This window comes from Rhinolophus sinicus, linkage group LG18, assembly GCF_036562045.2.
Source record: "Rhinolophus sinicus isolate RSC01 linkage group LG18, ASM3656204v1, whole genome shotgun sequence".
NCBI lineage: Eukaryota > Metazoa > Chordata > Mammalia > Chiroptera > Rhinolophidae > Rhinolophus > Rhinolophus sinicus.
Genome location: NC_133767.1, coordinates 1,852,353 through 1,879,905, shown reverse-complemented (window position 1 = coordinate 1,879,905; position 27,553 = coordinate 1,852,353). Strand labels below are relative to the sequence as shown.

The following is a 27,553-nucleotide window of genomic DNA, read 5'->3' as shown; positions in this document are numbered from 1 at the left end:
CGGTGCTGGTTTACGTGGGGTGGGTAGGGAAGGTGGAGGAGGTGAGGGGGCAAAGCATGCTGTGATCTGGGCAAAGAACCTTCTAGGCAGAGGGAGCAGCAAGTGCAGAGGCTCTGAAAACAGCAGCGTAGCTGGTCTGATTGAGGAGACTCTGGGGCCCAACATGGCTGGAGTGGCGTGAGCACAGAGGAGCAACGGGAGGTAAATTCAGAGACGTGGCCGGGCCCGGTGACACACAGCCCTGTCGTCCATTGCAAGCAGTCGGGCTTCTCCTTGAGTGCGTGGGAAGCAGGGGACGGCTCGAAGCTCAGGAAGGAGCCAGAGGCGCTCTCGGGCTGCTGGGTGGGGGTGCACGTGGGGGGAATGGCCAGGTGGCTTCGCAGTGGTCGTGGTGGAGGGGTGCGAGGCGGGCAGTGCTGGTCCCTTCTGAAGGGACATTTGCAGGACTGCTGATGGATTGCAGGGGACAAAGGTGATGGTGACAATGACATCTGTCACAGGCTTGCTGTCTTTCAGGCCCTGACAGGTGACAGGCTGGGGTCTGAATCTAATAGACTCCCCAGGACAGTGACTGGCCACGCGTCTATCTGAAGGTGACCTTGAACTAACCAAAGATAGGAATCATGGTCTGTCTTAACGTAAGGCTTCAGGGTCCACCCCCAAATGGATGGCAGGTGGCAGTCCCTCTTGCTGGGGGTCTTTGAGGCCTTTGACAAATGCAGGTCCTTCGAAGGTTGGATTAGCTTTGTTCCAACCCAGAGAAGCCGTGGTCCCTGCTTTCTCCTTCCCCTCCCAGCCTCATCAAGCTGACGGCCACAGTGGCTGCTTTGATGGCGTTGCTAGATTTAGGGGCTTCTTGTGGGGTTTCCTTCCAACGGAATCGGGCACCATAATGGCTTCTACAAGGTCATCGGGACCTGCGCTCCCGGGTTCCCCCAAAGCCACCAGACTGTGGGAAGTGTTCTCTGCTCTGGCAGCCTCTTTGCAGTGCATCTCTGCCTTGATGGTTTTAGTGAAGATGTGAAACCACCTCGCAGCTCTCATTTTGCTCGAGCAAGATGGCTGAAAGCGGTCGCCTTTCTCAGGCTCCCTCCCCATTTTCAGAAGGGCTTGGTTACATGCTCTCCGTTCATGGCGACTTCGCACTGAAACAATGTGGGATCTGAATTATTTATTCCCTGAAAAATGAGTAAAGTCTTTGCAGAGCTCTGTGGTGACGACATTTCTACTTTCAGCCCCTTCCTCAGAGTTTCTCCAGTGCAAACGTCTGCGTTAACCAGGCATTCATGAGCAATGAGGCCCAATCTCTACCTGTCAGTCATTTCTCAGGGAGGGAGAGAACCTGACTTCACTCCATTGTTCTTTCCTGCCACGGATGAAGAGGAGGAAATAGGCGTAAATGACGCCGGGAGGTACTTCTGTCAAAGCCAGTTTTATAGGCACTCAAATTTGGACATGATTCAGATGACAGCTGTGCCAGGAAGGTCGTCTCTGCAGAGTGAGGCTCGAGTGCCTCAGAGCTGGCGCCCAGGGCAGAGTGTAGGCATTTGGAGGGCTCTGAGCTGCCCCGGACGTGGCATGTGAGCTGGGAGCAGTGACCCAGCTGCCGAGAGCGTCTCGCCCACGGAGAAGGCGCTGGACAGTGATGGCATCGCAAACTCGGCATCCTCAGGGGCTCTGTGGGCACACACACGAGTGAGTGACGGTGGCTGTGGGACAGGAAGGCGAGGGGGGACTTGTCCCGTTGAGAGGGGACAATCACTAGTCAATCCCAACAGAGGTTTTGCCACCCCTGTATTGATTGCCAGGCCTTCTAGGTTTTTCTTTTTTAGAAAAAAGCTTGAAAGATGGCATTTCCAAAAATGTGAGCTGTCAATTGTGTCTTACTGATTTGCGACTTTTCTGGAGCACTTGTGGCTGAAACGGCATGCGTGTGGGCGGGAGGGCGCCCGGCAGCGGTCCTTTGGCGACTGGGAGAGTCTGGGCCTCAGACACAGGCGACGCCATTCCGGGGCCTCCGTCTGGCACTTGCCAGCTGTGGGGTGAGCCGCCTCCCCTGCCTGAGCTTGGCTTTCTCCTGCAGCAGGTGAGGCTACAGGTCGTCGTAGCGATTCAGTGTCATAAGCCTGTTAGACCTTATTGGTGTTGTGGGTCCCTCTTCTGGGCGGTGCCTGGGGCAGCTGTGACCATCACTAAGCTGTGGGCATGCCTGGGGGACAGAGGGGCGTGCGACGACCTTTGTCAAGGTGAGGAAAGCTGGGGTCTTGGCAGTTAGGCCAACGCGGAGGTGAAGAGCCTGGAGTGAGGATGACCCATGGCTGGCGAAACCCTTTGGTTGTAGCACTGCCCCCCTTTGGTTGTAGAACTGCCCCCCCTTTGGTTGTAGAACTGCCCCCCCTTTGGTTGTAGAACTGCCCCCCCTTTGGTTGTAGCACTGCCCCCTCCGGGAGGAAGCCAGCAGTCCCCACCCACTGTCCCTCATTGTCACTCATGCGCGTGCCCAGGAGTTCCTGCAGATGGGGAGTTTGTGGTGCCATCACCGCTCCAAACTGCTTCCCCATGGGCTAGAAGCAGCCACCCCTCAGAACGGAGTGTGTCAGAGGTGACACAATCCCTTAAAAGCCAAGCCTAGCTTCGCCGTGAAGGGAGGCCCACGGTCAGGTGCATGGTCAGTACTGAGAGGCTGGAAGCAGGGCCCTGGGAGGAAGAGCTGGGCCATCGTGAGCTCTTCTTGTCCCGGGCGCCGTCTGTCTAAGCCTCCCAGTGATGGCGTCATCTGACGCGTTCTTCCCCGCCCTTCGGTCGTTTGGGTGCCAACTTGGCGATTTCGTTTTGGCTGTATCTACAAATACTTTTATTTACTCTCCATGATACGAAAGCCCACTCTGTAACTTTTGCGTTAACTTATTTATTTAAACATGAAACTTTGTATCACTGTCCTAAAGGAGAATCATCACTTGCGGGGGGTGGGGGGAACAGAAAGAAGCCGTAGAAACCAAGCAATGCCATGAAATTCCCGCTTGATACTGTTGCCCGTTCCACCTGAGGCACCCTCTTCTTTTCTGTTAGAGACAGAGAGACAGAGAGAGAACCAAAACTGTTACAGAGGTGTGAACAGCATTTTAGCACCTAAGACGGTCTTAGGTGTGTTCAGAAGATTTGAGTAGAGTGAAAAAGGAAAGAATTATCTTCTAATGACGGGATTAGGTGGCATTTAAAGTCCTGTCCTCTTAGCACCTAAATGGGGTTTTCCTAACCACTCATGGTTCATACCCCACTTCTGAACGCGTTGACCCACCCACCTCGATGCCTCTTGCTTTGATGTCACTATTATTTTATTATACTCGGGTGTCATGGTCCGCCAACAGGGAGGCACTGGCTGACCTTACAAAGTCTGGGTGATTTACAAAGCTCTGATTCCAATTTAAATTGCAGATCGGTGGGGCATCATGGGAAAAGCGAATGCAGCCGTGGAGAACTGGCGGAACAGACCTAGCCATGCGACACAGTATTTTTAGATCTTTTTCCCGGCTCAGTTTTGTATAATTTTGTCTGGATTCTGGGCTTGATAAGTTGCAATATCTGCTCTTTACTATATTACTGGAGGGCTAACCCAAAGTTTCTGTAAAATTCCAGTTCGAATAACCTCGGTTAGACCTTTATTTATTGTTCCTGTAAAAAACCGTGACTTGGGTGAATCTCAGAGGCATTGTGCTGAGTGAAAGAGAGGTTACGTACTGTGATTCCATTTATATGACACTTTCAAAGAGATAGGACTGAAATGATGGCGAGCTGTTGGTGGGACCCTGGGTTTAGGGCAGGGCAGGGGGGTGGCCATCAGCAAACACACCAGAGGGTTTTGGGGGGCACTGGAACCATCCTGTGTCCTGATTGTGGTGGGGAGTCCCATGGATCTATGTGTGTTAAAAAGTCATAGAGCTGAACACCAATAAAAAGTCTACTTCACTGTAAAATACTTTTAACTATTACAGAACTCAGCTACTGAAGGGCAGTCTACACCCCTCACGAGGCTGTGATTCCCGATTACCAGCTCCCACACCTTTGTAGTTCACACGCCTCCCTAACGTCCGTCCATATTCTGAGTTAGAATCAAGGGTGCTGGGTGGCCTTTAAACCCTCCCCGTCCCACACACACACTCCCGACGGCTACTCGGGTCTGAAGCAAAGGCTGAGAGGCCCCACGTGGCCACACAGACATCCAGGGTGCAGTTCACTACCTCCCGACCACGTCTGGTTGTAACCAGCCTCAGGACCGAGCTGGAAGCTGGCCCCTGCTCACCCCACCCTCCACCCGGAGCCAAGTGCTGGGACTAAAGCTCCCGGACGTGCCCTGTCCAGCTGGAGCTGGGGAACAACGCCCACCCCGGCCTGGAGATGCCCAGTTTTCCCAGCACTTGGTAAAGAACCAGCAGTCGTGTTCTCTCTGCCAGTGGCACCTGAAATCGGACACACAGACCCCTAAACAACAGAGAAGTTGTTGAAACCTGGCTGTAGTGTCTGCACTTTGTAGCCACAAGGCACGCCTGCATCTCTCACACGCTCCCGCTTTTCACTGCGGTTAGTTTGAGTGGGTCTTTTCTCCTGAGGTGACGAGGGCCCTATTTGAGAGGTTGTGCCGAAGCCACCTGGGCTGGAGGCAACAATGTGGGTGTTGCCAGCCTGTGGGTGATGATTGAATTCCTGGGAGCGGCTGCAATGACTCAGGAGCCTGTACAGCTGGAGGGGAGGTCAGAGGTGGGGCGTGACCAGGAAGTAGATGAACACAGTGGTGGGGACACAGTGATGGGAGGGATGGCAGGTGGGGCGCTTTGTCGTAACCACAGTGAGCGTCTAAGGTGTCCCCCCCGCCAGCGTCGCTTACTCTCGCCAGCCTCTGAGCGAAAGACGGTTTACATTTCCTAACTCGGCCATGGCCCCACAGTCACTGGTCCACTGGGCTTCTCCTGGTCAGCTTTGGTTATTCATGGTAACCTGGTTCAGACATGATCGTACTATGTGTCACGACGTCTGTCATCGGGCAGGGGCCCTGTTGTCCCCAACATATAGATATTTGTACCTTTTTAAAGTAAATAAATAAGCAAACAGACACATCCGTATGGGGCAATAACAGGGAAAGAAAAAGACATACTGACGTGAAGCCTTCTCGAGATAAGTTAAAAAAAAAAGCAGTTAAAAAAAGCAAGGTGAAGGACATTTGTTATCTTTTGTGGAGAATGGGGGTGAAGGAATAATATATATTCAAATTTCCTTATTTATGCATCAATAAATTCTGAACGGATACACCAGAAACTAACAACAGCCGTTTCCTGGGGGTGAAATTGGACGTAGGAGGGGGACTCCTCACCACAGACCTTTTACATGTTTTGAGCTACGTGAATATATACTTTGAAACATTCGAATAGACATTGCACATTGTGGAAAAATTAGAAAACTTATAAAAGAATTAAAAAGTCACCCCAAATTGTACTTCTGGTTGTAACCACTGTTAGAATTTTGCTTGTTACAGCGCCACACAAATCATGTGTGTACTGTATATACCGTTTTAGACATACAGATACATATTGTCATAGGCTTTGTATATCATTTTATAACTTGCAGTATTTCCTATTGATGGAGATTAGGGTTGTCCCCACATTTTATTATTTAAAAATAAAAATGACAGCAGCAAGCATGTTGTATGTTCCCCCCACCCCCACCCCAGGATAAATCTCATGCAGAAGAATTTGTGGGTTTGAGAATAAGCCTACTTTGTAAAAAAGAGGTTTTTGATACAAATTGCCAGCTCCCTGTACCTAACTCTCCCCAGCGTCTCGTCAGGATGGCATGGGAAGAGGGACTCTTGACCTTAACACATGTCTGAGTCTGGATGTCCCTGGAAGCAGAGCTGGAGACAAGAGTGTGAGTGCAGGGAGTTAGTTTATTTAGGACATGATCCCTGAGGGTGGGAATGACGGGCTGGCACAGGGGTGCAGGGAAGGTTTCCAACAGCTAGTTGGCATTGTGGTGACTGGGACCCATTCCTGCTGGACCTCAGGAGATCTAAGGGATCATCTAGAAAGTGCCTCAGAATTGTCCCTCCAAACGCCCCGCTGGCGGAGAGTTTTTCCGAGGGGCGTTTTCCTCCCTGTGCTTCTGACCTGCCCCGTGTGAGGGGACAGCAGGCCCCCACAGTTTTGAGTAAAGCCCTTGGGCAGAGGATCAAAGGGACTGACAGATTCTGAAGAAGGGGGGCCGTCAGGGTTCATAGGAACTGCCCCCTGCAGCTGCCGTCTACGTCCAAGGTGAGCCCAGGAAAGTGGATGGGGCGCAGAACGAACCTGCGACGTAATGTAGCAGCACGTTGGCTCACGAGATCAAGAAGGCCAGCTCTGCACGCTTCTCTTCCCAGGTCCTTTCTCGGGAAGTAGGCGTGGAGAACTCCCAAGGACCAGGAACTAACCCCCCACCCCCCGCCCACAGAAATCTAATGTGCTGTATGGATATCAGTGTGACTTTCACATGCTCCCAGCTTTTCAGGTTGAGCTTGGTCTGGTCGGAAGACCAGGCTCAGCCGCATCTTGGTCTCCTGCTAAAAGCTGCCCCTCAGGCCTTCATTTACCGACCCCATCAGACCAGGCTTCCTCCTCCAGGACGGGTGCCAGGAGGCACAGAGCCAGAACTGCCCGCCATTTCTGGGCTCTGCCACCCGTGTCCACTCAGTGGTGACCGACCGCAGAAGGGTGGGTGACAGCTGAGCCTTTTTAGACTAATGACAACAGCTTGTTGTCCAAAGGGCACGTAAGTGATGCCCCAAGTCCCGGCACCACGAGGGAAGGGAATCTGAGCCCGACGGTGGTGTCCAAAAAACATGTGTCAAAATACCCATGTTCTCGCTCTGATAAGTCCATGGACTTGGCTTTGACCTTGGGTGAGTGACTTGTGTGCTCTTAGTGTTTCCATTTGTAGAATAAGTTACATTGGATTTGTGTATCCTCAGCGGAGGATGTGTCAAACCAGGGGTGATACTTGAGGTGATTTGGGACGTGCCCTCATGTTACACACATGAAAACATGGAGTGAAAATGTAACACTTGTTTCAATTTCCGTTCCCTCGTTCTGACTGAGTGAAAGGGAAGGGCCCGTTTCGCATCCATAGGTCTTTGAGACCTCTAACACGGCCACACCACCTAACTAGAGTTTCACCTTTTTCCTCCTCTGTATTTGTGTTTACACTTACCTGCTGTTAGTAGCAAGATATACTGGTTTTCCATTTATGGTTGGTTCTAACAATGTTTTAGAAAAAAAAATTAAAAATAGATTGAGGTAAGCAAAAAAAGTGAGTGGATTTTAAAGAAAAATAGAAAGTAGTAGTGTAAGCACATGGCCAGAACGGTGGGGGTTGTGTGAGAGTGACCGCGTCTGCAGGAAATGGCCTTGGCGGTCCTTTGTCCAGTGCTGGAATCACTGAGCAGAAACCCGTCAGGACGCTGGGACCCAGGATGCACTGGTCCATGGCCCGGGATCGCGAACGCTCATTCCAGGCTCCTGCGGAATGCGTTCCCAGCAGAGCCACCAGCACCGCCTGTCTGACGCAGAGTCTGCAGCGTGGGCTCAAAGAGGGCTGGTTTTCTGACAGTTGGTGGTGTCTTGTCTCTCCTCGAGCAGTCCAGTCGTGAAGGAGTCCTGAAAGCCCATGAACAATCAGTTGCCTCTTGGGCTGCTCTCACGCCCTTGTTTCGTTCAGTCCAATGGGCTGTGGCTGAACAGTTCGGGCCCGAGTCCTTGCTGGGGAGAAAATCATTAGGAAACGCTATCGATTAGGTGTCCACAGCTGCTGCAGCCCAGCAGCGGAAGCTCCCCGAGCTGCATTTACCAAAGGGCAGAGGTCATAGAAAAGGGCAGGAATGTGATTGAAAGAGGAGACCATTTGTTTAAAGGACGGTGGCATGTGGAGGCAAGAGCCCCCAAAAAGTCGGCTGTTCCTCGTGCCAGGTGTAGGGCGGGTGGGAGAGGTGTCTGCTGGGCTGTGCCCTCGTCCCTGCAGCCTGGGAAAGTCCAGGATCCCGCCTGGGTCTCGTTACGGAGGCCTAGGCCTGGGTGACAATGACCTTCTGTCTGCACCACACAAGTCCCAGCCCCGCCCAACCACACACGCCCAGCCCCGCACGTCACTGCACCCCAGCCAACAGTCACCCCATGCGTGAGCTGCACTCAGCTGTGACAGTCCTTGTGTGTCCTTCATGGCCCTGGGCACCCGGCATAACACGCCCCTCACGCCACCGAGCTTCCTTCAGCTCAGTGTGCGTCCCTGGTACTCGTCTCGGCGCCCACAAACGCGCCTGGCACCTAATGACACCTGGCGACTGTGTGTTAAATGAATGAAGGCGTGTTTGGGTGACATGCACAGGGTGGGACTCGGCAAAGCTCCCCGGCACCCATGGGAAACATGTGGCACTGTGGACTCACCTGCAAATGCAGGAAAGGCTGAGAAGCAGAAGCAGCGAGGGAGGGGTGTTACCCTCTTCCTCGCTGCCTGTGGCTTTAGAATGGTTGCCATTCGGAATGGTCTGCCAATCACGTTGATCCATTCAGTTATACCTGAGAGCCGCGTTTGTCCGCGTTGTATTTTTCTTGGCACAAAAGCTGCAGGACGGGGAACCTTTGTGACTCAGCTGACATTTCCTTTCCAGGGCAGAAGAAACCACGGCACTCTTTCTCTTCAACTCAAGGCAGCGTGTTCTGGGCTTTTTTCTTTTTTAAGATGACACAGTTTTCCCTCCTTTCACCCAAAGATGCTGCTATGCCCCCCACCTGCCACTTCTGCTCATTAGAACTGATGGTGTTAGGTGCTCCCGACGGCATTTTGCTCATGAACTTCTCTGAGAACGTGTGCAGGCTGTGTTCCCACCCCCGCCAGTGGACAAGTGTGGGCACGCAGCATTTCGCAGAGCGGTCTTATCACTGTGAAGTGCGTTGCCTTCAGACCCCTACGGCTGGCTTTCTGTGGGCTGTCTTTCTGCCTCTTCCTACCTTTACATTACCTTTTCAGTGTAAAGCACGTGGCCATTTTCCTGACCTCAAAGTTGTGCACACACTAAGACGCAAAGACGCCTCTGACTTTAGTCAGAGGACGTTTCCAAGCTGATGCCGCCGGCGTCCCGCTTGCACAAGGAGCTGAAGTGGCGGGCTGTGCTCACATCGTGTCTGACATCTAATCGATGCTGACTTTCGGGGCTGATGGCGATGGGCATCTGACTTACAAAGGGACGTGGAAGCCAACACAATCAGAGATTCCGTGCGTGGCTTTGCCCGGGGAGGATGGCCGTGTGTCAAAGAGCACACGTCTTCCCCGAGGCTCCTTAAGTCGAATTCCTGCCACATCATTTCCTTTGCACTCGTGTCAGGGAGGTCACCTCCTGCCCCTTCTCCACAGGCTTTGCTTGGCAAGGAAACGTCCTTATTTCAGAGGTGTCACCTGCTTTTGCAATTACCCAAAGGAGCTCACAAAATAGGAATTCTCTGATGGTGTCGGGGGGCACAGAGGAGGTGAGCGGAGCTGCTGGCTGCACTGGGGATGACGGCAGTTTCATCCCGCCGCAGAGAACGGCCGGCGTGGTTATCGTTTCCTGCACCACCCGCCTTGTGCCTGATGACGTCCCACACGGCACGGCGGCCTGTTCTCGCTCTGCTCCAGGCCCGGAGCCAGCGCGAAAGCCACACTGACCCCTCTCCTTCCCCCACTCTCGAAGTTACCTGCTCTGCTTACAGGCTTTGAGGGGTTGTCCTTAGGATTTTAACTTCACAGCCTTGAATTTATCAATATTTTACCTTCTGCCCGCAAAACACTGGAAACTCAGCACACTAATAATTCCTGTCACCGTCCCCCGTCCGCCATGTTTTCGTCTAGGATTTCAGCCGCACCTTGTGTTTACCATCCCACATACTAGTGTCATCATTCCTTCCTTTTGTTAAAAACAGTCAACATCTAATAGATTTATCCCGATGCCTCCTAAGCCCTTTGCTTGCCTTTCCTTCTGTTACCCGCGTCCTGCTTTGGAGTTCCATTGTTGTGGACTAAAGTGTGCCCTTTCGTACTTTGTTCTACTGGTGAATTCTATGAGTATCTTCTTTTTCTGAATGTGCCTCTATTTTCCCTTCACTCTTGATTATTAGTTAGCTCATTACAGAACTTGAGGCGGTTGGCAGTTACAACCATTGGCAATTACTCTCCCTCAGATCCTGGGACATATAATTCCAGCATCTTCTGAGCTTTTGTCTCGTTGTTGAGAAATCGGAATCTAGTTCATTCCTTTACAGGCAAATACATATTGTTACCGGGGGCTGCTTTTGATTGTATCTCCGGTGTTCTGAAATTTCTCTGCAATGGGTCTAAAATGTGGATTTGTTTTATTTTGATGAGAACACACTATGCTCCTAAATCTGAGGGTTGATGCCCTTTATCGATTCTGGAAAAATCTCCGCCATCATCTCTTTGAGGATTTTCTTTCCCATTCTCTCTACTTCCTCCTTCTGGGACCTCCTGTTAGGCATACGTAGCACCTTCTAATGCATTTCTCCCATGTCTCCCATTCTCCGTTTCCTTTCTTTAATGTCTCTGTGTTGAACTATAGAACATTCCCTTTGTATTTTTATGTGTTTGAGAGTATGTTGTTAATAAGAAAATGGCTCAATTTGGAAAGGCTAGAACTTTTGCCAAAACTTGCATTTGCCTGTTTTTTCCCCATAATATGCTATCCTTTCATCAGTGTTTCTATTTTTTTTCTTTTAATCTCTTCAATTATGTTAAATGTATTTATTTTATAGCTCCTTTTAAATTGCTTTATTATCTCAGATTCTTTGGAAGACCCCATTTCCTCTCTGTCAGGTCTTCTTATTCTCCATTACGATGGCTCACATGCTGGTGTGTTTTGTGGTTTGTACGTTTCGAGCTCGTCTCTGCTGGGGTGGTTTTTGCACCTGAGCGCCATGTGTCTGGGTGGGCAAGTGTTTCTAGGGAGCGGTTTTGCATTTACTTCTGCTGCTGTGGGACAAACGATTGTGTTAATTTCTTGCTTTGAGATTCCTGCACCATGACAGACACAAGCTCAGGGTTTCAAATTTCTCGAGACTTAGTTTTTCCTCCCACAGCCCTGAGTAATGACAAAGTCCCCATTCTCCTGGGCCAGTAGGAAGAGTGGTCTAGTCTTCCGTCCCAAAGATGGCCACCCTTGTAGGATGCCCAGCTCTGTGCAGGGGTCCTTCTGGGCATAACTAAGGCCTTGAGAAGAACTGTGATGTCTGTGGGCCACGGTGGCATTCTCACTGGCTCAACTCTCTTCATTTCTGGCGATCAGGCATTTCCCTTTCTGTTTTGTAAACTCAGCTATGTGTTTTTTGTTGTAATATTTTACCCAGCACTTCTGTGGACAGGAAAAGTTATGCTGGCTCCGGCTACATTGCTGCGGGGGCCTCATGATGTCTCTTTAATCATGGCTGCATTTGCTTAGCTACAATAAACAACTCAGTGGGATACTGGAAATAAGGCTTTGTGTTCAAGCACATTCAACTTTGGGTAAAGCTGCAGTCTTATCGAATCAAATTTTCTCCTCATGAACAAAAGATGCTTATTGCCTGATGTCACTTCAGGACGGACAGACATGAGTTGGCTTTTCAGGTTGTAGCTGCATTGGGCCACGTGGCCCAGTCAGCTCTTGCTAATGTATTATTATTGGCTTTGGACAGTGTTGTACCCAGGACATTTCACTGAAAACCCTCCCTGCCCTCTCCCCTTGAATGCCTCCCTGGTCTTATGCTTGGCCTTACTTTGTACCCTCAAGTAAGTAGTGACATCCTGGAACACGTCCCATTCTTGTTTCCTGTCACCCACCATGCCAGGCATATAGCAGGCGGTTAAAAAAATCTGTATGCTTTATGTGAACTCATTTGAAAATATTAAAATTAAAACAATTTGAGGTATCATTTTACACCTATTAGACTAGCAAAATTTTAAATGATGCCACGTGCTGGAAAGTGGGCGAGAGGATACAGGAGCTCTCGTGCACCACTGGCAGACTGGCATAATTCTGAATTCCAACCTGCCGTTGCTGTCCAATCAGACGTAGCAAACTCCAGAGTTGCCCTCCTGGGCACGGAGCCTAAAGACTTCATCACAGAGCTGCATAAAAAGCCGTGGGCTAGGAAAGCGTGTGCAGCGCAGTCATGGTGGGGACCCAAGCACAGCCTCGGTGTCCCTTCCTGGGAAGGTGGGCGGAGGTGAGGACGCACCGCATGGAGTCCTGGGCAGCACTGAGAACCAGCACATTAGATGAACACAGAGCAACACGGACAGAGCTTAACAGGTCAGTGCCGGGAGGAACACGCAAGAAAGGGAATGAGACCGTCAGCACGATACCGTTTATGTCAGTTTTTAACAACCCACGTGCAAAACAACATACGTTTTGCAAGAGCAGACTGAAGCAAAAAGATACACACTAAATCCATGAGGACAGATTGCCTATGGGAGAAGGGAGTGAGGATAAAAGGGAATACATGAATTAATAAATCCGTTCACAGATTCGTAAGAAAGGGGCCCTCCGCAGACCAAAAGTGACGATAAACCACAGAGCACAGAGTGTGAACTCTCAACACATGATGTTTAAAAATTAATCAGGAAGGAACCTTTGTTCCACTGGGAGTCTCGTTTTCTCCTTGAATTCTTGCCTGATCAGGCCAGCCTCCTGTGTTTCCAGAATGCTGTAATCCTTGTTTTAATATGGTCCCTTCCCTCCTTTCCCACTGAGAAGCTCTCTCATTGCAGGCGCCGTGTCTTATTTGTTACGTGGCTGTGGCAGGGTGTAGTTGGAAGGGCATGACTTCGGGGTCAGAGGAGCGTCTTCCGCTGACTGTGACTTGGGGCACGATCGTGCCCTCTCTCTGAGCCTCACTTTCCTCATTTGGGCAACAGCGGTGAGGAGACCCCTGGTGGTGTTGCCAGGACAAACGCGGAAATGCTCAGTAAGTCCCAGCATCCTCTCCTTGATTGTTTCCTGTCCCCAACATGACATTCCAGCAAGAGCTTCAGAACAGAAAGGAACTGCTAGTCACCGTATAGACGGGACCAGAAAATGGCGGCTTTAGGCCTGTTCCACGCAGCCCGTTTTTAAGCATCAGGACCGCTTCTGAGTGTGGTTGTGACCGAGTCTCCTTTGAGCACCTCTGGAGAGGAGTTCTCCACGTTCACGTCCGCCTCCAGCATCCCTCTCCCAGCTCTGTCTGTCTGCTTTCAGCCTTGAGGACTCAGGCTGTCACTCACCTTCCTCCCTGCTGGGCTCGGGGAGCGGTCCTCTGTGTATTCACGTTGGTCCCTCTCTGCCTTCTGTTCTCTGCTGCCGGTGAGCGAGGCCGAAACGCGATGTGGGTCTGCATGACTACCCCACGCCTGCCCCTTGCCCGTGGGCTGTGGTGACTTTCTGAGGCCGTCAGACTGATTGCATTGATCTTAGCAGCGGGTTGTACACGCTGTAAAATTATCCAGCTGCTTTCTGAAATCTGGCATTCAACCTGAGACGTCTTTAAAAGCTTTTTCTGAATTGAAAACGTTTTGAACGTTTTCAACCCAGCAGCTTTGGACAATGCCCCCGACTCCCTGTGATTTGGGCGGGTGTTTTTGCCCTCTGCCTTGTTTTGCTCATTTGGGAAAGGGGGGTGATGGCATATTTAGACGCCCAGAGGGACATGAGGCGTGCCCCATTGGATTTTCTTGTTCTCATTCTAACTTGATATAGACAGACCTCACAGGCCAGGTGCTGCAGTGACAGGCAGCCCTGACGGCAGGGGCGTAACACAGCAAAGGCTTATCTCGTCGCGTGTCGGCCGGGGAGCTGTGCTTGGAGTGGTCACACAGGGACCCAGCTCCAACATGGGCCTCCAAGGTCACCCCACAAATGGAAAAGGAATGTGGTGGGTAGTGTGTGCTGGCTCGTAACATCTGCCTAGAAGTGGCTTCAGGAAAGGCTTGATTCAGGTGCAGACGGCCACTGCGCTCCAACTTTTGGACCTGCTGCCTCTGGGTCATCTCCGTCCTCGGGTTCCCACAGTTCCAGCCTCACACCATCACTGTGTCCAGTTTGGCAAAAGAGACACTGTCCTCTTGAGTAGTTTCCATTCGAGCCCTGGGAGCCCCCCCCTCACTGCCCTGGACTGAGGAATGTAGCCTTTGTGACGTGGTGACCGTGGCTGGGCAATATGGTGCGTTGCCAGCTTAGCAGCTATGTCGCTTGTCCCCATCCGGGGCCAGGCATGAGGACAGGCTGCTCCCGTAAAGTAAAATGCAGGACTCCAGTTACGGCGTTGATGGCTGGGATAGTTTGTGATATTGTTCCATCCATACTCCCCTCTCCCCTCCAGAGTGTCACATACGCCTCTTTACCCCATAAGCGTTGGGCTTGGCCATGTGACATGCTTTGCCCAAATGGATGTTAGCTGCTATGACGCGATCAGGTTGGTCATGTGCCGTGTTGGGCTTGCTCCTTCGTGCTTCCGCAATCACCGTAAGAATGTGGCCCAAGCAGCCGCTTGTCCTGGAAGGATGGGAGACTCGCAGGGCAGGCCTGGACCCAACCTGAAGCTTAGACGCCAACCCAGGGGAGCCCAGGCCAAGCTCAGCCTGCACAGTGGTTCTCAGCTGGAAGCGATGTTGCCTGCCAGCAAACATCTATCAGGCAATGTCTGGAGACGTTTTTGGTTGTCACAGGTAGGAGGGGGCTGCCATGGGGGCATCTAGTGGGCGGCTAAGCTTCCTGTATGCACAGACCTCCCCTGGGACAAAGAATCACCTGGTCCCAAGTGTCGGCAGCGCTGACGTTGAGAAACCCCGATTAGCAAACTTCCAGCCGACTGGACTGGACGCGGGAGCGCCAGTAAGTGGCTGTTACTGGAAACCTCTGAGTTTGGGGCAGGTTTTCCACGTGGCGTTATTGGTAAAGGGCAGAAGAACGGCACACGTGAGAACCGCGTCTTAGGAGGCGAGCTCATCAAGGGCCCCTCCCAGCTGAACCTTACAGTCTCCTTGCTGGCTCTGGTCCCCAGTCATGTTCTCTGGCAGAGGGCGGCCCAGCCAGTCAGCTGGCATGCTGACTCGTTCTTAGCTCCCCCGGGGGAAGGAGGGCGCCAGCTTTGGCACCGAAGATGCCTCCTTCACACGTCCTGTCATCTTTCTTGTTTCCTGAAGGCCTGATGACTCCTTCCCTCCCCATCCTGTCCCTTCCCCTCGCTGTCACATTCGATTTGTCTGAGTTTTCTCCAGCTGCTGCTAAATGCTTGTTTTTTCCTGCAGAAAAGCGCAGCCTTTTCTCTTGTCATTCCAGGCCGGCCTCTGCAGCCCTGACGATGACCTGCCCTCAGTGGGGACTCATGTCCCCAAGGAAACTCGTGCATTCTGTACTCGTTAAGAAAAGAGGCAAAGCGTTCCTTTGGTCCTTCATAAAATCCCTGAAGATCTTTTTACGTCATCTTGGTTCCCAAACTGAGAAAAGAATGGGTTCTGACTGGTGTGCACATAAGAAATTATGGGGACATTTTCCATCGACTGAACACGCAATCCTATTTTATACCCATTTGAGATACTAGGAATAGCGTCACCTGTCTGGTAGAAACCTCGAGGAGCTTCTGCTAGACTCCCACACGAGGCTGGTCTGCAGGTGCCATGGAAGGCATTGCTACTGCCCCCAGGGGAGGTGGCCCGGGCAGGCAGAGATCCCTAAAGCAGATGCCAGCTGGGTGGTTGGGTTGCCTCTAAGTCTGGAAGGCTGCCGTGTGTGGGGGCAGGCACCTCCCCCGCGCTGGCAGCCAAAGCAAATAAAAATTTACTGAGCCGGGGTATCCTCTGGGGCTGGTTGTCTGGTCAGGCAGGAAGCCTGGCACGCTGATTGGCCTAAGTACGTGCACTCTTTTTGGAGTCAATGTGGGAGTTATAGCTCTTCCTAGAAAAACATCCATGTCACCCAACTTTTCAGCACAGACACACGCCATCCCAGTTGTGTTTTGAATCAGCTGATGGTGGCTGGAGTATTATTTCAATAGCGTAGAATGTGCGTCTTGAGCTTTCTGAGCCTTGCATAGGTGAGAATATTTTCCTGTGGCTGCACATGAGCACAGCAGCTTGGCTGTATGTCGAATCCTGGGGTTGCAGCTTCCGGAACCTTCAAAACTGGACATTGGCTCCTATTTGAGGCTACAGAGGTGAGGTCTGAGGCCAGGCTGAATTTTCCCTTTCGTAGGTAAGCTTTCCCAGAATATTTGTATAGTTCTTTTCCTTAAAGTTAGAACTTTGCCAGGAGACGTCTCAGTTTTAGTGTCTTTTTATGAAATTCGTTTTCTGATACGGTTTGCACTCTTTTGCAACGCAGATTTGGTTTCTCCTTAATTCAGGAAACTTTTTTTCTCTCTCATGTTGCTTCTGTTACATTGCTTTTGGCATCGTTCACGGATGTAAATGTTCCAGGTGCCATGTTCCATTTCCTGGCTTTAATACCTGCCATCTCTCACCCCTGTCACCTCCAGCCTGTCCCTCTGAGTCTGGGGGGACCTTCTGAAGCCCGTCCTCATCGTTCATTTAGCTGTTACCGTATCAGCTGCATGTTTAAATGGCTTGATGTCTTCCTGCCTCTAAACCATAATCATTCCCATCTTTGCCCCTTCATGTCATCTATGTTTTTGTTTTACGGGGTCTGCATTTTCTTTAATTTTATTGAAAGTGCAAAGCAAATGCCATTGGGATTTATTTCTGTTTCCTGGAGAAAAACCACTTTCAAAAGCACATTTGTCCTCGGCCCATTTTATGACACCGTTTTCATAGGCTTTGCATTTCTTTCCTTTATTGTTTTTAATTGATGAGAGTCTATCCAGGCCTGGCATGTCCTCCCAAGTAGAGGGCAGTGGATTCTTCCAGTATTTCCCCCCACGTGGATCCTGAGCTGGAAGGTTTTGCATGTTCGGGGATTGTCCTGGGGACAGAGAAGGAAGGTGGAGTCACAGACGATCCCAGCTCTGGACTGTGACGTCTCCACATTTGACAAGGCCACCATGGCAGGTTTCAAACACCCCAGGTGTCCAGCCCCTGCACAATCAGGGGCTTTGGTGGCGCTCAGTACTCCTGTGTGTGCAAGTGACATGAAAACAAACTGGCTTCAGCAAAAGAGAAGTTACTGTCTGGCATAACTGAAAAGTTCAGGGGTCTTTCTGGCTTCAGGTAGGCTGGGTTCCTGGGCATCAGAAATAATGTACCAAGTGTCTGTCTGTCTGTCTGTGTGTCTCTCCTCCACTCCGTGTGCCGACTTCATTCTCGGGCTCTTTTTGCTACAGCTTGGTTCCTCCTACCCTCACAATTCCAAGTTCAACAGAGAGACTGTTTTCTTCTCTCCCAACATCCCAGGAAAAGGTTAAACTTGTTGGCTCTGATTGGTTCGTCTTTGAACCCCTCATCACGTCCCGGAGGTGGGATATTCTGCCTGGCTTAGGCCTGGGTCATGTGCCCACTTCTCAAGCAGGACCTGGAATCGCCCCACACAGGTCCTAAGAAGAACTGTGGGGGTACTGTCACCATGAGGACCAATGGGTGGTAGTGGCACAAACAATAGCTGTCCGTTGTAGAAACCTCCTCAGGTAACACTGTAAAACCGCTCTACTTCCTCGGAGTGGTGAGCTGTGAATTGGCCCAGCAGGGCTGCAGTGTACCGTTGGGCAGGTTGTGTACTGTACCACCATGCCACATCTAAGGGAGCCCCGGACACCACAGACTTGTATAACTTTTGCAGCTTCCCAACAGATGGAAGTATCAGATGTGACATCTTTTGCTAATTGCATAAATATGTGCCTTATACGCTGTATCCAATGGCAGGCCTCTCGAGCTGTCGTTCCTAATGGTTCTGCAAGCTGCAATGCCTTTCCCTGAGCTGCCAGCCCTGACGCAGTTTCTTTAGCTTCTTTTTGCATGTTTTAGTATGTAAATCCTCAATCTTGTGCCACTTCCCAGAAATAGAAACCCCGCTGCTGATACACGATTATTCTTCTCCCCGGGCCCCAAAACATGTACCTTCATTAAGAAAGCAGGTTTTCCCCGTCCCTTGCCTCTTAGGTGTTGACCATTTCCGGTGGTGAAGGGTGGTGGGCCGTCCACTCTGGGGCAGGTGGATTAGGCCCTGGAAGAGAACAAAACACCCACAGATACCACCTCATCTCAGGGACGGCCCCTTACTCAACACTAATGCACAATACAACATGCGAGGCGCTGCCCTGGGGGTTTTCTGCATCCCACACCACTTAACCCACAACCACCCTGTCACCCCCATTTTAGAAGTGAGGAAAGTGAGGCTCAGAGAGGCTAAATGACACCTGTTTGTTTAAAAAATATGCATTCAGTTAGGTCTCAAACCCATGACTTTATGGGAGATTTCCTGATGCGGAATATGGTGACAAAAATATTAATTGTAATGACTCACGTTTGTGCAGCAGACATGGATGGGAGTGTGACATGGACCAGACAGGGCTGGGTTCAGATCTGGCCCTGGGTGTTGAAAACCTTTATGACCACGAGCCTTTGTGTCACCTTCTGTAAAAGTGGGTATTACCGTACTCGCCTCAGAAGATGACCAGAGGAGGAAATGAGTTACTAAGACCCCGTGGCCGTGGTGTAAGCCCTCAGTAAATGCTCCTCCTCGGTCTTGCACGTTTATTTGCTTGTTAACCTGCGGTTCCCACAGTTAACAGTTGTTTTCCACGAGAAAATACGAGCTCTGTTTCACAAGACACTTCTTGTATCTTTCAGCTCGTTTGTTATCCAACCACCATTCTCTTTCTTCAAGCTTTGGCTGATTTCCTTTTAAGAAAGGCCCCTCCTGTTATTCCCCACGTAGCCCCTGATGAGTATTTGAGATGGTTTTAAAGCATAAAACCGTGGAAAATGCGTTAATTATCATTTCCTTTGCAGCTCCATGTCGAAAGGAAAGGGAAACGTGTTGGGGGGGAAAATTCACTTACAACTTTGGCCAAATGCCCGAGCTCTCAAAAGGGCCTGACACAGAGAGCCAAGCCCAACTCTCCGGGTAAAGCCCCATGTCTCTGATTCTGCGCTCGGGAAAGCTCCGTCAGTGGTCCGTCTGCTAATGATAGGTTGGACATCAATAATGGAATGTGAGACACACGTCTAATCAATTTTTTTTTCCTGCCAGTTTAGATTAAAGCACAGAGAATGCCCAAATGTTCCATCTGCCTCCTCTAAGATTTCTGGTAGGCTGGAGCCCAATTATGGCTGCCTTATCCATTTTTAATAATCTACTTACGATCATGCAAACACAGGGTGTGATTATACCCACATCAGCTTCTGTTTTCGAGCTTCCATTTCCATCCATAATTAATAAGCTGCTCAGTGCATCGGAGGGGAGATGAAGGAGAGATGGGAGGGATTCTCACGCCGGGCAGCCTTTTCCATTGTTGTTCGTTCATTCACTCAACAAACCTTTCCTGAGGTGTGCAGCGTGTGGGTGTCGTGCTAGGCACCGAAGGCAAAGGAAAGGCACGTGCTTTGGACTCTCGGGCAGACCACGGGCTACCGAGGAAGAGGCACAAACACCTAGGTTTGCGGTGTGGCTTGGGCTTGTCTTCAAACCAGAAAATTCAGCTGCTGAGACAACCAAGACTTTCTGTGTCCTCCAGTTATACAGTGCAGGAGAGTTAGGTGCTGTATCATCACCGAGAGAATTCTAGGAAGTCCTCTCTGGCACTAATTTTCTTCTGTTTCCAGAAGGGGTGAGCTATTCTGGGAGGTAATCAATGTAGTAAGAGACTAGGGTAGTTAGAGCATTGGACGTGCAGTCAGACAGCCTGGATTCGAGTCCTTGCTTTGGTACTGTGTGACCTTAGACAGGTCCCTTCACCTCTCTGAGCCGGTTTCTGCATTGTAACGGGAGGGACACGCCTCCCTCGCCACGCATCTTTGTGAATACATTACGAATTCGTCATGTGGGTGGTGTTCCTTGCGGCCAGATGTCCCCGTGCTCTGCACAGACCCAAGCCTTCCCAGGACAGACTAGAGTGACGCAGTTTGCTAAACCCACAGTACAAGTTATGCACAAACAATGCGAACTGCCTCGAATAATTCCTAGCACGAAGGGGCTACTTGGGGACAGATAGCGGAGGCTCGCACATTTGCAGAGGGCAGGACAACTAGCTGAGTGCATGTGCTGTGATCATTTGCTGGAAACGCAGTTGAATCAATAATTAACTACTCGTTGGCATTTTCGGTGTCACGGCTGCCAGACCTCCTGTCCTGTCTGGGCTGTGCGTCAGGAACCCACGTGCTGCCCTCCTGCCTCGGCGTCTCCCTTGTTGGGCCTCCCCTGCCAGAGGTGGCTTCTGAGCCCTTCTTAGAGGAAATCTCCACCTGTGCCTTCAGAATTCCCGCTGCCAGCCCCGACGCAGAATTGCAGCCTCTGGTTGATTTAGAGCCGAACTCAACCTGTGAATGTCCATCTCTGGCAGGAGCTGAGCAGCCGGTGAGGTGCTGGAATCAAAGCCATATGTTCGAGGAGGGGGAGCCACTGGCGTCTGGTCTGGTCCCAGAGGGTTTCTTGGGGGAGGTGGCAGTTGACCTGAGCCCCCCGGAGAGGCAGGGTGTGGGCTGGGGGCGAGCAGAACAAGAGTTGTGTGCACCCCAGCTCCGCCTAACCTGCCCCTGACGCCCGGCCGCATGGCTGGTGCTCAGACACCACAAGGCCTCTGCCCCTAGCTCCTCTCACTGGGGTTTTGTCCCCGCAGACAGACCCCTGGCTGGTTCCCCCATTTCCCACAAGTGCCTGCGTCCCTGTGCCCGAGACTCTTCCAGTACACACGACAACTCACATCCTACTTCTGGCCTTCCTGTTCGTTATAGCAACGATCGCTTTCTTCTAGAGAGCTCACTCCCCCCATCCATCCTGTTCACCGCTGCACCCCCTGACACGTTGTGGGTTCCCAGGAAATTTGTGGGAGGGGCCGAGGAAGCAGCCACAGTCGCGCCACACGCTGTGGACGTGTAATTGCTCTCCTGGTCTCCAGAACCCCAGGTCACTCTGGGCTGTGTGCACCAGGCTAAGTCTTGCCTCTGCTTGTGGCCTGGGGGTGGCTGCCCGGCTGCATCTGAACCTAGCGGGCTGCTGGCACTGTGCCTGCTGGGGAGGGGCTTCCCGTTTCGGAGAGGCCTGGAGGTGGGGCTGTGTCCTGGGACGTCTGTGGGGAGGCGGGCGACAGGGAGCTGGAGGAGCTGCCCTCCCCAGGCCAGCCCCCATGGCTTCTGCACCATCATCTGAATGCTAATTAATTTTTAACCCAGAGGTGGGGAGGGAGCCTCCTTCCAGGAGCCATGGGTCAATGGAACTTAAAATAGTGAAAATGAGCCTCTTGTCGCTACCAACCTCTGTGGCCGTGTCTCCCCACACTCCAGGCGCGGGGCCCTCTGTGCTCCTAGAACCTGCCAGCTGCCTCCCTGCCTCAGGGCCTTTGCACGTATCCTAGAGGGCTCTGCTCCCCAGTCTGCTCTCCAGTATACCCCCTGGGGAGACCTTTCCTGTCTAAAGTGGACTCCATATTTCACTTGTTTAATGTTCACTGCTTGTCTTCCCACGGCCCCCACCTTGGCAACATGACTTCGGTAAGAGTGGGGGTCCATTTCCCACTGGGGCCGTAAGGCCCGGCACAGCTCCCTGCACGTCAGAGGTACCTGAGAAACATTTGTAGAGCGAATAATTGAATGAACGCACCAGCAGGCCCATTGGGCGTTCCTGTTTCAGGGTCCACAGGCAACTGGTGGGGGTGTGTCTCACGCATGAGGCAGATCGGCGGCCGTGGCTGGTAGACTGTGGGTTTGTTCACGTGGTTTGGTTGGCCTCCCACCGCGTTTTAAAGGCCAAGCAATGAACCAGGCCCTGTTCTTCTTGCTGCCCCAGCCGTTTAGCATCAGTCATCGTAAGCTCCTCCCATCTCACACGGTTCTGTCCCTTCAGCCTTGGGGCTTATCCACTGTGGACTATTGGGTCATTTGGACTCAGCACTCGGACCCCTTCCTTGGCTCCCACCGCGTGTTCTCAGGAGCTGGCGGGAGAACCAGGCCTCTCTGTGACGGTCCCAGGCTCCAGGCTCGGGGTAGCTTGCTGATGTCTTTCATCTTTGCAGAGAAGTTGAGCAAGGTTGACAGTGGAGAGGAAAGAAAAGTGTGGTGAAGGGTAAAGATTTGGGACACCCGTGGGGATGCAGGAGGCACCCCTCTTAATCCAGTATCGTCTGGTTACAAATAGCAGCAACGTATTCAAATTAGGTAGAGCAGAAAGAGGGGATTTGTCATAAGGTTACAGGGATTTTTATGGAACCCAGTAGGGGAAATGTGGCAGGAACCAAGGCAGTCGTTACCTGTTTGAGCAGATGACAAATATTAACCAGCATCTCTGATGCTGGGCTCCAGGTTCCCAGGAGAGATTGCTTGACTGCCGTGGTGGGAAGCCAGTGCCTGCAGCCCGGTTCAGACCGGGAGGGGCCGGCTGAATAGTATGAACATGGCGGCAGGGGGCCGTTCCTGTGGGCTCAGGTCTGCAGGTGCAGACGGGGCAGATGGCCTGGGAGAGAGCAAGTCTAGTGACAGTACATGCCAGTCACATATTCACCACTTCCGGGGGCACGGCCCTTAAGACACAGTAAATAATAAATAACCCCAGTGCTGCTTTTTTAAAAGGCGAAGTAGATCTCTTGATAGGTAAATCAGAAAAAAAAAAAAAGCTCAAATGTACAATACTAGAGAGACAAAACGGCAGATTTAAAAAATATACATACCAGTATTGCATTTATTAAAAGGTAAAACCTAATTTATTTAAGCAGATGGGTTTCAAGGGGGAAAACTGACTCAAGAAGGTGTGGAGAAACTGAAAATACGCTAATAACCATGTAACTGTTTGAAAACAATGTCCAAACAAAAGCTGCAAGACCAAAAAGATCCAATGTGTGAATTCAATCAGATACTCAAGGAACTAGATTATTTAAGCTGTTCAGACATCTAACAAGTATACTTCCCTGTTTGTTTTACTAGCAAGGAGCTGGATTGCCCTGATTCCAGACTTGGAATATAGGTGCAGAAAACCTAAACGATACAGGAGCGAATAGTATTTGGCTAAATTAGCAAAAGAAGTACGTAGGTAGAGAATGTTAGGGGTGTGAATTGCAGCCGCTGAGGGTTTCTTCCAAGAACACTGCGACTGGCTCGTTACTCGGCTGCCTCGTGATGCACTTAAACTACTAGAGTGGCTCCAAAGAAGGAGCAGTAAGACACAGTCAACTGATGGCCTTTACATTAGGCACCCATGGCAGTCCGTGGCCATTTCTGAAAATCACGCTAAGTGAGGACGAGGGGACAGTCCTAATTCTTGCCTTTTTATATTTATCTAACACCCTACATTATGTCTAAGCAGCATTTAAAGCCCAGAAAAACATTATAATGACTGCAGTTATGCAGTCGTGTTCTGGAATGTACAGCCAGTGCAATGAGACAAGAAAAAAGAGAAAATGGACAAATCCTGAAAAGAATTCACCTTTTTTTCATGATTAGCAGATGATGGTATTGTTGGCCCACAAAACCAAAACCAAAGAGAACTAATTGGCAGTTTATTAGTAGAACTAATAAGAGAGTTTGGAAGAGGGGAAAATACACTCACACACCAGTTTGACAGTCTTGTGTGTATTGGGAGAGCAGGCTTGTTTACAATGGGAACAAAAATGTTAAATACTTACATGAAGGAGCAGGAAAAATCTATATGAGGAAACTGTAAAACTTGACTCGCTGATGTCAACAAAAGCCCTGAAGGCATGGTATGTGCCTCGGGGTCCATTCCCCTCATATGCGCCTGCTCGTTTCATTCAACTAAATGGAAACTCCAGGGAAAAGCAAAGCCTTGACTTTTCAAGTTCACCCGGAGATCTGTGGGCACTGGAAAGAATTTTGAACGTGGAGACTAAGATGATTTTATTAATACGTAATGTAAGTGTATAGTAATTAAAAGTACAGTGCTACCATAAGAAAGATCAGTGGAACAGAATATAAAAGCCCCTTAAGAATTGAATTTAATATATGGTAAGGCGGCATCTGAATGAGTCGGAAAGACTGATTCATTCAGCACATGGTGTTGGGACAACTGGCTAGCCACTTGGAAAGTAACTCTTGCCGCATAGTGTCAAAATGTCTCAACATGGTAACAGATTTACGTGTTAAAAATATACTAGTCCCTCTCCTATCTACAGAGGATCCATTCCACAGGTTTACTGCATATAAATAAGAAAGCCACCGACATCCTAACAGCAGATTGGGCAACGAGCAGGAACAACCAATGCGGAAATTCAAATGCACAAGCTACAAATGACAGAAAATGCTCAACTCAATAGTCCTGAAAAAAGGGAAGTAAAATAACGTAGCATTTTTTCACCTGTGGAGCGGGGAAATGCGGGAATTACCTCTTGTAGTGCCATTGTGAATGTCAGTTGGTATAACTGTTCTAGAAGGAAATTTGGCTGTGTGTGGACTCGGTCACACCCAGAAATTCTGCTTTTAGAAAACAATTTCAAGGAAACAAAGAGTAGATGCATTTTTCACCTCCAGGACGTTTAGTAAGTTTTGTCGGAATATTTAAAATTGCAAACACATATCCAACAGAGAAGATTCCTGTGGAATACTACACAACTGCTTACAGAGGTGAAGTTCATGGGTATAAACTACTAGCATGGACGATTGTCCATTAACACGTTTGAAAAGGCTACAGAACACCCCGTTCTCTGTGTGGGGTTCTGTTTGCTTTTTGAAAATACCATGCGTGCGCAAAATCATACAAACAGACTCAGAAAAAGCCTGGGAGGGCGCGTACCACGGTGTTTAACTTTGCGTGGTGGGATTACACACAGTCTTGGTTTCCCCTCTTCCTACCCGCTGGGTTATTTCCATGTAAATCAGGCCACGCAGTGTCAGGACCGACTTCCAAGTCAGCAGCAGCTAAGTTTCAGATCCGTTTCTGAGCCTAAGCCCTGCCCGGGGCTGTTGTTAATCTAAAGATGAATTCACTCACCACTGGGCTCCAGCCTATGATTCCGCGTTGATTTGTTTCTTTGGGGGTGAGCTGTGCTGCCGTGGCGTCCTGAGGCCCCCCAAGCGGGGACGACTGTCTAACAACACGGTCTTTGTGTCCCTTGTCAGATTTATGCAGCAGTTTAGTGAGTGCTTTTCCTAATTGAATAAAACCCATGATTTCATTTTTAAAATACATGGGCCCATTAGTGTCAGTAATTAGACATTAGCAAGTATGAAGACGGCCCATTCATGAACCAGCAGTTTTAGGAGGCGCGGGGTGGAGTCCACAGGGGGCTGCTTGTAAACGCTGTCGCTGTCTCGGGAGAATTTTGATGGACCTGTGTATGATCCTCTGAACAGCCAGGGCCCTAGGATGGAATTAGCATTTTCCTGGCAGGTATTAAACAGCGAGACCTGAGGCTGGAACTTACGTTGTTGGAAGGGCAGAAGGAAACCCAGGGAAGCCGGAGGTGGGGGGGTCTGTGACACTAGCCCTCTGAGGAGGCAGGGCTGACTCAGGCTTTGGCTTCTGCGGCTGCTCCGTCCTCAGCGCCCCCGGACCAATCATCCCTTTGGGGAGGCAGCAGTGTAAGGATGTGGCTTTAGCATCAGACAGCTATGGGTTCAAGCCCAGCTCGGCCACTTTCTAGCTCCGTAATCTTGGGAGGTTTGTTGCAAATTGCTTAGCCCCCTCAAGACTTGGTTTCTTGGTTCGAGATTTTAGAGTGGGTCTGAGCCAAACCCCCAAATCTCCAACCTCCTTTTCATGTAGGCCAGGGCAGCAAAAGGCGCCCCTGCACATCACCCGTGGTCCAGCTTGGGTTGAAAGCAAAGCCTTAGAGCCCTTCCCTCGTTTGGGTCACTGGTACCTTGAGGAAAATGGATAAAAACGGGATAACGTTTATTGAACACTTACTGTGAAGTGTTTTCCAAACATAGCCTTAAATTCTCACCTTACATGTAGAAAGTCGGTACAGTTTCTGACCCCCCTGAGGAGGGGGGGCGCTGAGGCCTAGAGAGGTGGCAAAGCCTGCCCAGGGGGTTCTAGAGCCAGGACGTGGCTCGTGTGGGATCTGAATTAGGGCAGTGTCCAGCCCCTGGGAGGTGCTGCCCTATGCTGACCCTCGCAGGGATGTTCCATACGCAAGACAGCATTTTGCAGCCAATTTCGGGGGATCCGTGGATCACTGAAGCCGCCAGGAATGGCAGGACGCTGTGGTGACAGTAACACTGAGGACGGGGGACGTGGACTTGTCTGCAGTCTGAGCCCTTCTCACCGCTCGGCCAAGCCCCCATCATCCCTTTCGTGGATGACTCTCGACAGCCTCCTGATTCTTGCTTCTGCCCTGTCCTCTTCCGTCTGTCCCCAGCCCGAGATCTGCCGAAACCAAAGTCGGATCGGGTCACTTCTGTGCTGCTCGTCTCATTCAGAGGAAGCACTGAAGTCCTTCTCTGACCTCCGGCTACTGTCGCCCTCGCCCATTCTGTTCCAGCAGCACTGGCCCAGCATTCCCGACATCCCCTCGCCTCTCGGGGGCGATGTTTGCCCCGCCTGCACCACCTGGTGCTCTGAGAGCCATGCCTGCTGTCACTTCCTTTGTCTCTGCTCAGACACCCCCTCTGGGTGAAGCCTTCCTTCTCTGGGCACCTTTGTAAATGGTGCCCTCCCTGAGGCTTCATCGTCCCCGTCCCTGCGTTACTTTTCTCCTCAGCACATGCAATCATCTAACATGCTGATGGCACTGCCCATCTCCTCACAACAATGCCATGTCATGGAGGCAGGGAGTTTGGTCTCTCTTATTCAGTCTGCCCCTGGACAGTACCTGGCCCATAGTAGATGCTCAATAAATATTTGATGAATGAATGGGCCTGGACCCGTTCAGCCGCAGGGCCCCGGGATTTGGAGGCAGAGTCCCAGGGAGTTAGCAAGGTTCTCACTTGGGAGCAGCCACTATTGGCAGCACCACCTGGGTTGGAAACCATGTGGCTCAGACTCCGGTGTCGGCAGGGAGAAGCATTCATTTCTGCGGTCAGGGTGGCTCCCCTGGGAGGGGCTGACAGGCCTGGAGTAGCCCCGTGGGGAGCTGGCCAGGCGTGCAGACGTTCTGTGGGGTGCCGATGGAGCGATTACAGAAAGCCCTGGGCTGCGCTAGCCTATATACTGTTGACATAAACGAGGTCTGTGTACTGACGATGCCCAAAGAGCCAGCAACAAAGCAGACACTCAGATGAAACTCTCAGGACTCAGCTTGTAAATCTGCTCTCTACACAGATGTGGGACAGTCTTGCGATTTGTCAGCCAAGCATTAGGATGTCAAGTGGCAGCCCTGGAGATAAAGCCAAGTGAAAGACTATTTAATAATCCACCCGTCACTTCTTATGTCGACCTTAAAGAGGATTATTCCAGACCTCCTTTCCAGGAGAA

At 50.9% G+C, this 27,553-nt stretch overlaps 1 protein-coding gene and 1 long non-coding RNA gene across 3 annotated transcripts in view; one reads left to right on the top strand and one right to left on the bottom strand.

Annotated features, from left to right (window-relative positions):
• HS3ST2 (heparan sulfate-glucosamine 3-sulfotransferase 2) overlaps window positions 1–27,553 on the top strand; it is a 56,256-nt gene that overhangs the window by 8,853 nt on the left and 19,850 nt on the right. The window lies entirely within an intron of this gene.
• Window positions 22,859–27,553, bottom strand: part of LOC109458206 (uncharacterized) — a 28,296-nt gene continuing 23,601 nt past the window's right edge. For both annotated transcript variants that reach the window (XR_012493049.1, XR_002139181.2), the window contains one exon: window positions 22,859–27,455. This is a non-coding gene — a long non-coding RNA (uncharacterized LOC109458206). The remainder of the gene's footprint in view (window positions 27,456–27,553) is intronic.